Genomic DNA, 14,444 nt, shown 5'->3' on the forward strand with positions numbered 1-14,444 from the left:
GATTGAATCGATTACGCAATTTAATCCATCCTTTTTTTGAAAGTTGATTTTATTTGTTGAAGCTTTACTTTCCATGTTCTTCAAAATACTCGAAAATACTCTCATTTCGTGAGATTATCCCTGCGTCTTCTACTTTCGAGTTTTTTAGGCGGTTGCTGCAATACTGCCACCTATTGGACTGGAGTGTGGAGCAGAAGATCAGCAGGAAAAAAAGATTATCTCTTTGTATGAGAAGTAAAATTTAAACACTCGACAACACAAGTTACACAGCATTTCAGTGCTTACTAGATACATTCAGCAGGTTTTTTTTAAATGTATGTTTGTAAGAAACATATGAGGGGCGGTCATAAAATTCATAATATCATATAAAAAAAATTAAAATATTTGCCAAATTGTGTCTCCGGAAATTATTATGTTTATGAACATTTCTGCTTGTAAAAAAAAAATCAAAATGACGCATGAAAAGAAAAAGACGAAGCTCACGAAACCGTGAAACTTGCAGGCGACTCCGAGGTCCGAAATTCTGCCTCATCCCCCCTGGTTCCCCGCCCTCGCACCCAGTTACTCCTTCCTTCCTTTCACTTTGCGCAACGTCAACAACGACGAGGTGATTACTAAGGTGGAAACTTTCCTCTAGAGCCAAAAAGAAAGCTTCGTTAAAGACGGTCTCCACCAGCTCATCCATCATTTGGAGAAGTTTGTCGCCTTCACGTAGAGAAGCTCACGACCAACATTCGTTTCCATTACATTATTATTAGAATTTTTTTCAGCAATAATAACAATTTTATGATTTTATTATGTTTTAGCAGCAGCTTGAGACAAATCAGACAATAAACTTTAGTGCTCACATATTGAATTCGAAAATCCCAATGCCTTTCGAATCGAATCGAATCAAATGTACACTGAACCTATGATCCACAGCTCTAGTGCTGTTACAGCAAATCAACTTGATGCTGAGATAACAAACCACCACTGCTACACTACTGCCTCACTAACTAGTTATTAACTCTCTGTGTGAAAGGGATAAAGTGCCACATTTCGTCCGTTTGAAACTTCAGGAGCATAAAGGACACTTTCCCTGATCCCTCATGAACCCCTTGGGTCTATTGTTACTCAGTGACAAGTGATTGTGTTAAAAATCAATGCTCGTTTCAAAGCACAGCTAAAGACTTCTGAGAAATACAACTGGCCTGATTGCTCAAGAGGAGACTTGGGTCAGGACGAACCATGGGAATCGCCAGTTAATTCTCAGGAAGGAGAAAAAAATTAAACCCGGCGCATCAGACAGCACAATAAGGCATGATGATGATGATGATGTCGCTCTTTTCTCAGTCTCGCTCTCTCTCTCTCTCCGTCTCGGTAAAAAGAATACTCGGTGCACATCTGAATGGTTTTTGATGGACCTAATTAAATGTGGCTCTTTAGGGAAGGGAAAAAAAAAATCTCTTTCTGTCTTTCTGCTCTGCCAATAAGCCCTCTGAGGGAACAGGGGCTGCGTGACAGAGCACAAAAGAACACACTAATTACTCGACTAATCTCAATCAATGTGCAAATGAAGTTGTTTATCTTTAATCGCAAATTTCACTTAGCAGCGTTATTCATTACGATTAATTAGGCTGGAGGTAAGGGTTTGACATTAGACGAAAAAAAAAGTCTATTCAATGCTAAAACGCTGCTCGTTTCTTAGACATGCATGAATTACTGTATTATTAGCGCTGGCTGGATGTGATATTTAAAGATTATCCAAGTTTGTTAACCCCGCATTAGTCACTGCGTGTTGTTTAACCAATCAGCACACAGTCTCTTTAGTAATTAAAAAAAAAAGCAGAAGTTTGGAAATACTTTGCCATCAAAACAGCGCGTGTTTCAGACAGCGCGTGTTTAAGGAGAAGTTGTGACATCTGAGACATAGACATATAAACTTCACCCTACCCTGCTCTAACATTAAGTTGCTTCAATAAGGAATTAAACACTTTCACATCAGACATGGTGTTCGTGGTTTCTCGCGTCCACTGCAGTTCATTTTCATGCAGTCGTGCTGGACTGGAATGCAATCACATCATTCAAGCGAACAGACAAAACAAAACGGTCTCTCTTGGTGGGAAGCTCTTCAGCAGCTCAGAATGAGAACATGACTTTAACATTTGTTCTTTCTCAATAGATCACAGGAAAAGAGGAAGAAAAATATTCTCGTGAAGGTTTTGCTAATAATTCCGGACATGACCGCGTGCTGACAGTCCATTCCTGGTAAGCTGGATCACGTCTTGCTTTCCAGAGCTATAAAGATGATTCTCAGATGAAAACATGACGCACTGATGTCCTTCCGTAAAAAGGAAACGAGAAGTCGTGGCGATGATGCGCTCTTTTACAGTAAGACCCCGTTCGGACAAATCAACAAGACAATCAACAGCTTTATCACTAACAAAGCAGAAGAGAATCTAGATTCGGCCTGAGAGCCTAAGGGAAATTCAGCGAAGTATAAAATGGAAAACAATTGGACCGTCTGCTGATAATGAAATGCCTTCCAGATGCACTAAAAATGACTTATCAGTACCATTCCTATTCATTTATTTACTTAATTACATCTCAGGAGACGAACTCAAAGCAAGCAGAAGAAAAAAAACAACAAAGATAAGCACGAATAAGTGCATATTAAATTAACTACGTTAAATCAGACAGAGAACACCAACGAATTTAAATATTAATTAAATCAGATACAACTACTGTTGTGATAATATATTACTCTTTAGTTTTGTTTTGTTTTTTTAGCAAGAATGAAACACAATATGTACAGCTATATTATGTATAGCTCGTTATCCAAATGTTTCACCTGTCCATCCATACAGTCTGATGAATTATTATTATTGGCACCCTTGGCCAACCCAGGCAACCCAGGTACTCCAGTTTCCTCTTACAGTCCAACAAAATGCAGATTAGACTAACTGGCATTCCTACTGTAAACTGTCTATAGTAAGAATTAGAATAAATACTGTACAATGGCCACTACTGGCCTTCAGGGTCCCGAGTTGGACTAAAGAGCTTCCTGGATGGATGGATGGATGGATGGATGGATGGAGGGTTTCTACAATAACCCATAGGAAATATTACCATGATATAGGTACTATGATAGTCAGATGGTTCTTTTCATATGGTATAAAGTACCATGGTACTTATTTGCTGATACAGTACATGCACCAGACTGTGAAATATGATTTTACCATGATGCATACTTATAGTGTGGTATATGGTTCTACCATGTTCAATAGAACAGTACTATGCAACACCCACTGTGATTTTGAAAAAATAAAAAAAGTGTTTATGTTTATGTACCATAATGGTAATATTAATATAGTATGGTTCCATAGTGTATTTTGAAACTCTTTATATTACATACAATAATATGGTACTGGTACTGCCTGTACTACACCATACTAGTAGTATGTACTAACATATCTAACATGGATCAGGAGGAGCAAACATACAATATAAGATACCTGCTGTACTTTGTTAGCCACTGTGGTACCAAGTACAGTAAGTACCATGGCATTCACCAAAATATCACACATTGTCATAAATATTGGTACACACCATAGTACGACCACGGTGCACATTGAAGTGCCATAGAACCTATCGTGGTACCCTATAAAGTTCCAGTGGCTACCATGGTAACTGATGGCATCTAATGTACAACAGTTATACTATTATGGTATGTATTATAATTTACCATAGTAAGCTGCAAAGGGGTACAGTAATGTATTTAGTTAGTTGGATTTAGTACACTCCTGGTATTGAGAAAGTGTCGCTGCTGTGTATGAATATTTTTTGATTGTGTTGTGTTCACATGCTCATGTTTACAAGCGTAATCAGCTTCTTCCACATCGTACAGCATCCAGGCCTTAGCCTGTTTGTCTTTGAGGTTCCTGGCACAGTACATACTGTATCAGTCTATTTCTGTACACTGCAAGGAAAAAATAATAATGAGACACGTACCCAGGACCTGCAACTCTAACAGTTTGTGGCACTCGGAGCTCGTTATCCGAACGCTAACAGGGACAGGGTTGACTTATGGCTCTTGTTTCATCAGTATCTGCAGGGAGAGCTTAGATATTGCTATTGATCATGCAGTCCGCGCGCTGATGGGGTCCCCGGTCAAAGACGCTTAAGACGCTCTCACAGCACGAGGCCAGTTACTGTTATCATGCTGAGGATGATTATTTTCCAAACAACGGGGGCGTCCAGAGCCAGAACGGTTCTCCGACAGTTACATGTTGGTATTAATTAAGCAATAATAAATCAGATCATGCTCTTTATTCATTTATAGACACATTTAATCATGTGTTAACAAAATCCTTTTTTTAAAAGCGTACAGGTAAAACTAATACACACACACACACACACGCACACACAATGAGTAGGAAATAAAAAAATCCATCCATCCAAAGTGACCAGAAATAAGATCTTATACAGATATTTGGTGTATTTTCTTGGTAGATAGCTAGAGTTAGCGAGCTAGTTCATGCTAGTTTGAGCAGGAGGCGCGCATTATTCCCTTACAACCCTTTCTTTTTTTCAGCTTGTCATCTTAACTAAGAAAGAATAAACACAACAGCTTTTTGTTAAGACTAATATTAAATGTAAAAAAAATTAATAAAATCTGTCTTTTCTCACACAGAGCTTTGCTAAAACTATCCAAGCTAATGTTATGCTAGGAGTCGGTTTGACGTTTAACCTCCATTTTATTTGACTGCTTTAAAACTCTGTTTGGCTGTTTGGCACAAAATATAAATGTTTAAAATTAAAGTACACCAGCCAGTCATTTCTATTTGTTTTAGCGGTCAGGTCTTAGCGTATGGAAGCTGCTAGTTGTCTGTAGGTAAATCTGTTCAGGTATATCTTAGACGCGAAGTAAAAAAGATCAAAGCCAGATCTCTAGGCTTTCTGATGTTCGCTGGAGAAGTTTTAAACGCTGTACAGCTGTACCTCGGTATACGAACGCCACAACTTAACTAAAGCAAAGCTTTTGGGTTTTTTTTTTTTTATTTGTTTGTTTTTTTTGCATTTTGTGCAAGATTTCATGAACACCTACTGTAGCACCATGGGTCCCAAGAATATCAGCAAGAAGAAAAGACGGCCGCTTTCAGTTTGGTCTATTTATTTCATATTTTACTTCATCTAGATGTTGTTTCTAAATATTTTAAATGTTTTTACCGTATATAAAAAAAATAGGATTATAGTGTTGGAATTTATTAATTAATATTTGTAATATTTTCGGACGGCTAGAACAGATTATCTGCATTTACATTATTGCTTATGGGAAAATGAGTTTCGCTACATGAAATTTCTTAAGAACTAACGCCCTGCCACCAGAACAGATTAAATTTGTATGCCAAGGTACCGCTGTAATTGCACACGGCAGCAGGTGCGACCTAAAACAAATGGCTAATAAAGCTGTAGCACAGTCAATGATGAAAAGAACAAAAAACTGTTTTAGTCATCTGAAATTATACGCAGTAATGTGATTGTAATTCCACCAGAGACTTCACACGCTTATAGACTGCTCTTGTACGCCGTGACATTGTAATGAATCCTATGCAAATGAGTCTGTTGCTATTTTATTAGGACACTTATTAGACACCGCAGATTTTCCTCCTGGGCTGCACATAATGAAGCTTTTTTTTTTAACCATTCAATTATTTTTCCATAATATGAGCTATAACTGCATGCAAATTATCCCTATACATCTCATACACCTGATGCACACAAAGAAACTTCTAATTAGCTTTCCTGCCGCACTTGTGGAGCTCACAGATGACAAGAAGTCGCAATTATAACACAGGTTTCTTGTTTACATCCGAAACTTCCACACCGATCTGAGAACCGAGATTTAATTCCATCTCTCTCTCTCTCTCTCTCTCTCTCTCGGTTCACAACGAATTGAAGTATGAACACAGCACATTTGTGTCTCGACCACAGCTGGGGCTGGATGCTAAAATCTGGGTCAAAGCTTTAAGCATCTGTACTAAGAAAGAAGAAGAAAAAAGTGCTGAAAGAAGCGTTTCTGTTGACTCGAGTTCATTTCAGTTCAAAGTGCGGGATTATGAGGTAGAGCCCGAAGCACAAGTGTTTTATTGTACTGTAGTTTAATCTTAAATACCAGAAATGTAATTCCTTTCCACACTTTTCTGAATTCAATTCTGAATTCTGAAACAACTTCTCATTCTCTTTGACGTTGTGTCGTAAATAGCGACAGGTCAGAGATATAGCACTACTTTTTATTCCAATTTAAAAACATATTTAGCTCCCAGAGGTGTTTGAATCTTAAGCCCTCTCATTCATATATTTCGGAATTATTGCTATTTGGAACTAATTTCATTTACTTGATTTTACTGCATTGTACTGTACATACTGCGGTTTGAGTCACACTTAATGTCTTTATGTCTCCAGATTTCGAGAACACTGATCATTAATGGTCTTGAGAATACACACTGGGATAGGATTGCTGGTCTATCACCGGACACTACTTATTTAAACCTAAAGGCATGATCAATTCACTTCATGTTGAAGGAAACCCGAAGAAACATTGCAAGAACATGTGAAACTCCATACAGAAAGAAAACCAAGCTCACGACTGAACCCTAAAGCAAAGAAATAGTAGCGGCCATGCCACAGTGCATCTTATTACTTCTTTACATCTCTATATAACTATAATAATTGTTTAATAGACCTTGCTATTAAAATCCATGAGGCACAGCCACAGGATTCTCAATGCCCCTTTCAGATCACATGGATCCCTAAACGATCCCTCTACTGTATTCTACATCTGTGAACTTTATGTGCAAAATAAAAAGCTTTCTGTAGCCTAGAGTGCACTCTGGCATGTGTTTGACTTATTTAGGATTCAAAAAACAGACCAATACATTCATTCAATTCTGGAAAAAGAAAACAACCAACAAAAAATTAATAAATGAAAGAAAGAACAAGTAAAATCAAAACAGCACCAGTCTAACTTTACAATCAAGGGGTCGCCTTCTTTGACATATGACTCATATACTGTATATTCTGCTTTGATTTCACTGACATGATCGTGTCCTTTAATTCTTTCTTTTATTAATATTTCAACTTGCTGGTGCACCTTATGTATGGTTACTTAAGTTCCCACCTGTATACAATCATCATGTCCATTTAGTGCACAGAAACAGTATGTTTTTTTTTCTCAGTTCAGTTCTTCAACTTTTTTTAAAACCTATTACATAATGTGACTTTTGCATTTTAACCGTGGCTTAATATTCTTCTTTATCTTGTTGCTTGTATGTTTTTGTGTAATCCGTAACACAGCTGCTGCAACATTACAATCTATCTCATGCATAAAAACTGCATAGATGAACTCCAGGTGAAACATCACATGAATGATACGTAGAAAAAATAATTAAATAAAAAACACATGATGTAAAAAAAAAAAAAAAAAAAAAATATTAATCATGTAAAAAAAAAAAACATATGAAAAAAATTGTTATGGCATGTATATAGTATGTTAAAAAAAGAAATAAATTGTTTCCAATATCACATTAAACAACAACCTATACATTATAAATATAAATCAAACATAAAAATCAATAAGTAGATGAGACAAAAAGTGCATAAACTCCACTACATGTCAACAATCATGGAAAAAAATAAGACACTAAGCATCTAAAAATCTTATTCTGATATCCATAGTTTATTGCACTTGTCTGTGCATAATGCAGCAAAGCAAAAAAACAACAACAAAAAAAAACATCAGCTTTAATAAACACCTGCATGCTTTAGTCAATGCTGTCACGCGCAAAACTGTTCCTTCGCCTGCTGAAATAAAGGTATGAATTTCGGTGGCACGGATAAGCGCATGCACGCACACACACACACACGCGCGCGCGCGTATCACCGCGCTTTTACTCTATTTATTAATTAAATAAAATGATAAACCATAACTCACAGTTAAAGACAATTTCCTCCGTTGGTGTATGAAGAAGGCACGTGCGCCGCTTCCCCGCTATTCCGCCCGCGCGCGCGCGCGTGTCCGCGTGTCAATCCTCCGCTTTTACTCGAGCTGTTTAAAGAAGTTTAATGACGTCAAAGATGGCCAATTAAATCAGGGACTGTTTAAAGGGACCGCACGTGTGTGTGTGTGTGTGTGTTTCCCACGCAGATTAATTATCTCATCAGAGCAGTGCATTTAACAACACCCAATGTGTGTGTGTGTGTGTGTGTTACTATACATGGGTCATTCTACAAAAGTGCTTTGCTGGTGCCCAAATCATTTAAATAAACAAATCAGGCAAAATCCTTGTAGGTTTTGAAAATATACAGTAGTATGTCTTTTCTAACATGAAACACATTTTCTTACTTTGATGTTCAATATTTAATTGCAGCATTAAAAAAAAACTTGTCTTGTCACTATGATCATTCATGGACCTGTAGGCATATACTTTTTATCTAGAAAAATAACTAATATCTTATAAAATAAGCGAAAAACCAAAATAATGAGCAATAATTTATTATAATTAATAATCTATACTGTATAAATAAAAGAAAGGTTTTGTCTGTACATTGGTCAGAAAGTTAGTTTTATTCTGAAATACATTTGACAAAGTGCCTGTGTCAGAGGTCGCTAGATGAAGAGCACTGGACAATGTCTCATTTCATTAGCTTAGAGATGTCATCATCATTTTATGAGAAGCTTTTAAGTTTGTCATTAGGGTCACTCATTATATAATTATAACTGCCAAAAGTGGACGTAAAAACCAACTACATCTAATAATTGATTGATTTTGACATAATTGAACACCAGTTTGTAAATAGATAAGATTTTTCTCGAAATTTGTCGTAGATGTTATCGTCATAGATGTTCTCCTCATTGGTGTTACCAGAAAGAGAAGTAACACCAGTTATGACATGTACTGTATTTTTGAAAAATGCACTTAATACTTCTTTTTGTGGATTCACAAAGTTTGAAAGTAAGTTATTGCTAAAGAAGGTGTGAAAAGAAGAAAAACATTTCAGAAGATTTTTATTCAAGATTCAAGATTCAAAGAACTTTATTGAGAAAGAGAGCAGCCGGATGCTGAAGACAGGCCTCTGGGTCAGTTATTCTCCCCGCAAGGAGAAAGCTCTGAAGATCTACCTAGACAGAGGGCCTTCTAAAGACCCGGGCCTGGACTGGGAATCACCCCTTACACCCTGATCACTTTGTGTTGTTTTTGTTTGTTTGTTTTTAATAGTTGACCTGCCCGCTGCCTCACCAGGGGTTCTTGATGGCATCAATGCCCAGGTCCCATCCGGTGTCGTACAGCCGGCTCTGTCTTCTCTTCGGACGTGGGAGCATGAGGGGTTTCTTGTGCACAAGCCTCAGAACTTCTGCTGTGCACCATAGATTCTCATAATGTTTAAAGGGAGGTACAAATGAACGGACATCCGGTATCACTCAGGCAAATCATTTTGGACAGAGATGGATGTGCTTGTGGAATAGAAAGAACTATTTGTATCAGTTCTATCTTTTAATTGGTTGTTTGTTTCCTTTAATAGCTGTTCAGTTGTCATTCTCACTCTAATTGAGTAGTGATCACGTCCACAATCTTGCGTGCACATGTCCATGATCCGAGTTTTGCTTGGTTGAGATATATGACAAGCTTGTCATCTCCAACATAATGTTTTTTTTCCCCCCGAGGTCCTCCATTAAGTCACGTGTATTCTAATAGTTCTCAGAATACTGAGTCGTTTGCCGTTGCCGTGTTCCGTTAACGAATCCAGTGCTTCATCTAAGAGTGCTTCCTTGCACGTGTGGGTATAACGGTGGCTGACGCTCTGTGCCACCCAGCTGACGGCTAAAACTCCACCCATTGCAGAGGGAGCTATTAATCTTTCTCTGGGGTACTCACACCGGAAGTTAGATTCTAGACCCTGTTTTAGTGTAACAAAATTTTTATAACAAAGCTGATCGTTACAACCGGATTCCACCTGATTAATGAGTCGTTCTTGCCTCTCAGGTGTGACTTCTGCTGCTTGGTTAGAATGAAACCCAAAACCATTGGAATGCAAAACACACTGGCCCTTTTTAGAGAAGATTAGACACCACTGATGGAAGCTTTTATAGGATTTCAAGACGCAAAAAGTCATAGTTGGATTACAGCTATGAATAGACAGGTAATCCCCCCACCCCCCTCCCCCCACACGCCCCGTCCTCAGCGACCTTATGGGATCCTGATACTACGAGGGGTGTTGAAGTCAAACTGGGACTTGTGATAAAATTTCTGCTGAATGAAGCGGTAAAACAGTCGTTTGACATTTACAGAAGACATCAAGCGCAGAACTGTGATAAGACTCTTAGCCGCTGTAAAACATTTGAATGGTGTGAACGTTTTTTAAAGAAGCCCGTACAGCCGTGAATGACGATCCCGGCCCGAGGTGGCTCGGAGCGCACTGCAGTCGTTCCAATGAACAAAAGAGATGCATCCGTGTGTGAGGACTGTACACACAATCATTTACCAGCACCACTTTCACATTACAGGATCTCGGCTGGAAGATGTTGCCACGTCCCCCGTACAGTCCTAAACCTCGCTCCAAGCCATTTCCACATGTTTGGGCCATTAAAGGAGTTCCTGGGAGGCCAGCGTTCCAGAAGGAAGCTGGCAGTTTGATCATGGCTCCGGCGTACTGAAACCAAGCACTAGTGAAACACTGGGATAAGTGCATTAAAGGGAGTTTTTACTCTCATAGCTGTGTTCTGTTATTCTGCACACTGTTAAAAGTCCTGAAATGACTTGAACGCTCCTTGTATTTGATCTGAAAGTTATAATGGTAATTCTAGTGCTGATTTTATGTTGCCTTATAAACAGGCTATAGAGTCTATTTATTTTCTCCACATCTGCCTGCCCCTTTAATGCAGAATGGCAGAATGGCTCAGAAATCAGCTGGTGATATATCACATAGTAATAATGCTTATAATAATAATCATAGGTATGTAGCTTTGTAGCAATAATAACTTTATAGTAACAATAAGGGGAGCTGGAGTAGCTCAGTGGTTAAGGGGGTTTACTTTGGATCAGAAGGTCCCAGGTTCAAACCTCACTGTTGGGCCCTTGAGCAAGGCCCTTAACCTTAGATTCCTGGGTATAATAAGATAAAATGTAAGATAAGGGCATCTGTCAAATAACATAAATGAAAATGTAGTAAGTGAAGCATAGGGATGTTGGTTTATTTTAACTATGTTAAAGAACTCAGGAAAAGTGGATGCTAGAAGCTTTAGTTTCCGTCTTGGAGTTCATTGATTTAGTTCCATATGTTATCACAAAGAAAAAAATAGCTTTTTAAAACAATTTATGCCGAATCCCCTACATCTACCCCCTAATAACTTGAGAAATCAAATATTTAAACGTGACTTGCACAGGCCCCCTGAGTGCTGCTGCTCCTGCTAATGCTGCTCGGTGAAGATGCGGACAATCAGTGAGTAATGCTCTCACCTGCGTTTGTGTTTGTGTGATACGAACCCTGATTACGAGCTTACACAAACCCCCATATCAGCTTCAAATTTGTGTAATCAGTAACATTACTGTTGTGCAAACAGAAATCTGGATCTAATCTCCCGTCACGCTGTGAAGTGTTTGCAGAAACGTTGATGACCGTCATCCAGACGTGTTTACCGCAGCACAAAGTACTAGATTGTGTTTTTTTTATTGGATCATATATAATCTGAAAAAGTACATAAAGTTTGCTGAAGGTGTTTTTGGGTCACTTAGAAATTCTCATTACACACACTCAAAAAAAACAGAATTTATCTCACTGGTAAAGTAAATTAAGTGGTGATAGAAATCTCTAATCTCCCTTAATTAAAGAATCTGATAAAATCATAGACTGTATAAAAAAGATCTGGACAAACCCTCTGTGACATTAATACAGTAAGAATGCTCTACAAGATCTAAAAATCTACACAGCTAAGGATTCAGGTTCACAGGTTAGCTAAAGTGATGCAAAGCAGACACAGCTTGCGTTTTGACACCTGCAATGCAGCTGTGACCCAAATCGTCCACACCCCTTATTATGTTAAATGTTATGGCTTAATATAATTTTAACTGATAAAAATTGCATAAAAATGCCAAATCCAGCTATGGAGACCAACTACATTTTTGTATCAGGTGGCAAATATTTATTTCTTTATTTTTATTTTATTTTATTTATAAGGCATTTTAACATAAGTCCCTACAGTACTGTATGTGGATTGAGTCACTTTTAGAGCCCCAAGTGGTTATTTGAGGAACTGCAACTTTTTGGAACTTGTTGGTTCCAAACCATGTTAGATTCGTTTTGCGAACCAGAGGTTGCTCCTTGGATAGAGTTCATCACAGATGAAACCCATTTTGAGATCTACTGACCTTTTTTTGTTGTTGCGAAATACCCATAGTGAAACATAGTTCAAATTGATCACGTTTGGTTGCACAGCAAAACCTAGGCATACGAATTTAATCCTTCCTGGCGAAAAACGTGTGAAAAATGACATAGCTTTTAAACGCATACCGACGGCAGCATTAGTATTGTGGGTTGACTTATTTTTTTTCATTGCTTATTTTCACAACAGCTTTTAATGATAGAAAAAAAAAATAGACACAACGAAAACATATCAACTGCACAGACAGCAACTCAAGAACCCTGGAGTTTTGACGAAACACAGACAGCATTTTTAATTGTTGTTGTATTTGGTATATTAGATCATATTAGGGTGTTCTTTAAGAATTCATTGCACAATTAAGGGTCCTTAGTCTTGGGAACGTGCATGCCTTTGTACTGTAAAAGGAAACCGGAGCACCCGGAGGAAACACAGGGAGAACATGCAAACTCCATGCACACAAACCCGAGGTGGGAATCGAACCCAAACCCTGGAGGGGCAAAGCTACAAAGTGCTAACCATTACACCACCGTGTCGCCATAATCATTTTATTAATTGATTGATTTTTTTTTACATATAAAAAGATACGTGCATATTTGTAAGTGATTAAACAAGCTTTATCTAAACTTCCATCATTTATGTTCCCTCTATTCTGTTTTGTGTTTTAATTTATTATTCATGTCTTTACTTTGTTATAATCTTGGCAGCGCTAAGTGTGATAAAGCAAAGTAAATCAGGAACGAAACACACATGACTACTGATGTACTGTGAAACATGGTCCATCCAGTGTCATTTATTAGGCACATAGATGTGGAAGAAATCCTGCAAATGAAACACACTCATAAAACGCTAACATACATCACGGTATTAAATTTACCGTTATGTCGGCGGATAAACGTGCAAGCCTGCAAAGTCATCATGAAGATCTTCACCGCCGAAGCAGTCCTGACTGAATGAACGCTATATATTTTATTACTGTAAGTCTAATCGTATTTAATCTAGATAAAAATCTCCCCGCATACCGCCTTCATTTATCTAGCCTGGTTATCTCATAAACAAGTCCATTAGTGCGATCCGCTAACGCGACCCGCTCTCGCTCGCCTGCCTCTGTGTATCATTTGCAAATTAATTATTTGCTCATCATCCAGATTTCATCCTGGATATTAGTCCCTGCATATGGAGATCTCATTAAGATGTGATTAATTTGAGAGCATGGGAAGATTTTTAGTTCATTTTTATTAGGATGAGATGAATGACAATCTAGACTATAGTGGCAGGTTTCAGTTACATGGAAATGCTAATTAAAAATATAAATACAGGTCCAAATGAGCCTGCATTTATTAATTAACCGGGTTGCCAGATTGGGATCTAATCTCATTCAGCAAACAGGATCTTGTTTAATGTTAAGAAATAATCAGAAATAGAGTTTCTGAAAAGAAGTATATTAACAATGTTTATACCTCGAATATTTTGTAAATGTGCAAAAATCTGCCAGCTCTTCTTTCTATGTATACAAGTACTGTATGACGATTAGGAGTCACCTGGTTATTAAACGATGCCATAACTCAGAGAAGGATCGTGAGCCGTGTCCTTTCTTCCTTGCACTCCTCTGTGAAGACTTCAGAGTGCACCTGATCGGCAGAAAGCAAAGTGAATCATTCATAAGAGAAAGAAAGAAGCGGAATTTAACCCGGGGCGTGTTCTGTATGAACCGCCCGGGAGTTCCGTTCCAGTCCTCCAGAATTGGTGTGCGTTCATGTGATCTGACAGTGCAGTGTGTTTAAAGAGTTGTCTCGAAGCCATGTACTGTAGCAGTCGTGTGATTTCATCCTAACGCAACAATATCTGAATCACACATCACTCCAGAGTCACTGCGGAGCGGCGTATGTTTAATCTCGTTCCTAATTCAAATATTCAAGTAGTTCAACATTTTGATCCAGTATTTGTTTAGTGCTGCAATCTAAACTCGCTGTCTAACATAAATGCGTGAACTTAATATTCAAAGAGAAGATTGTTGGGAGACGAAAGA

General features: G+C 38.1%; 1 protein-coding gene across 3 annotated transcripts in view; it reads right to left on the minus strand.

Annotated features, from left to right (window-relative positions):
- gulp1b (GULP PTB domain containing engulfment adaptor 1b) overlaps positions 1 to 8,081 on the minus strand; it is a 32,803-nt gene extending 24,722 nt beyond the window's left edge. For 2 of the 3 annotated variants that reach the window (XM_053498258.1, XM_053498261.1), the window contains exon 1: positions 7,973 to 8,079. The gene's annotated coding sequence lies outside the window, so the exon portion shown is untranslated. Of the gene's footprint in view, positions 1 to 7,972 lie in introns of all 3 variants that reach the window. The other variant, XM_053498259.1, reaches the window with a different exon arrangement.
- Positions 8,082 to 14,444: the final 6,363 nt, after the last annotated feature.

Source organism: Clarias gariepinus, chromosome 6 (genome assembly GCF_024256425.1).
Source record: "Clarias gariepinus isolate MV-2021 ecotype Netherlands chromosome 6, CGAR_prim_01v2, whole genome shotgun sequence".
NCBI lineage: Eukaryota > Metazoa > Chordata > Actinopteri > Siluriformes > Clariidae > Clarias > Clarias gariepinus.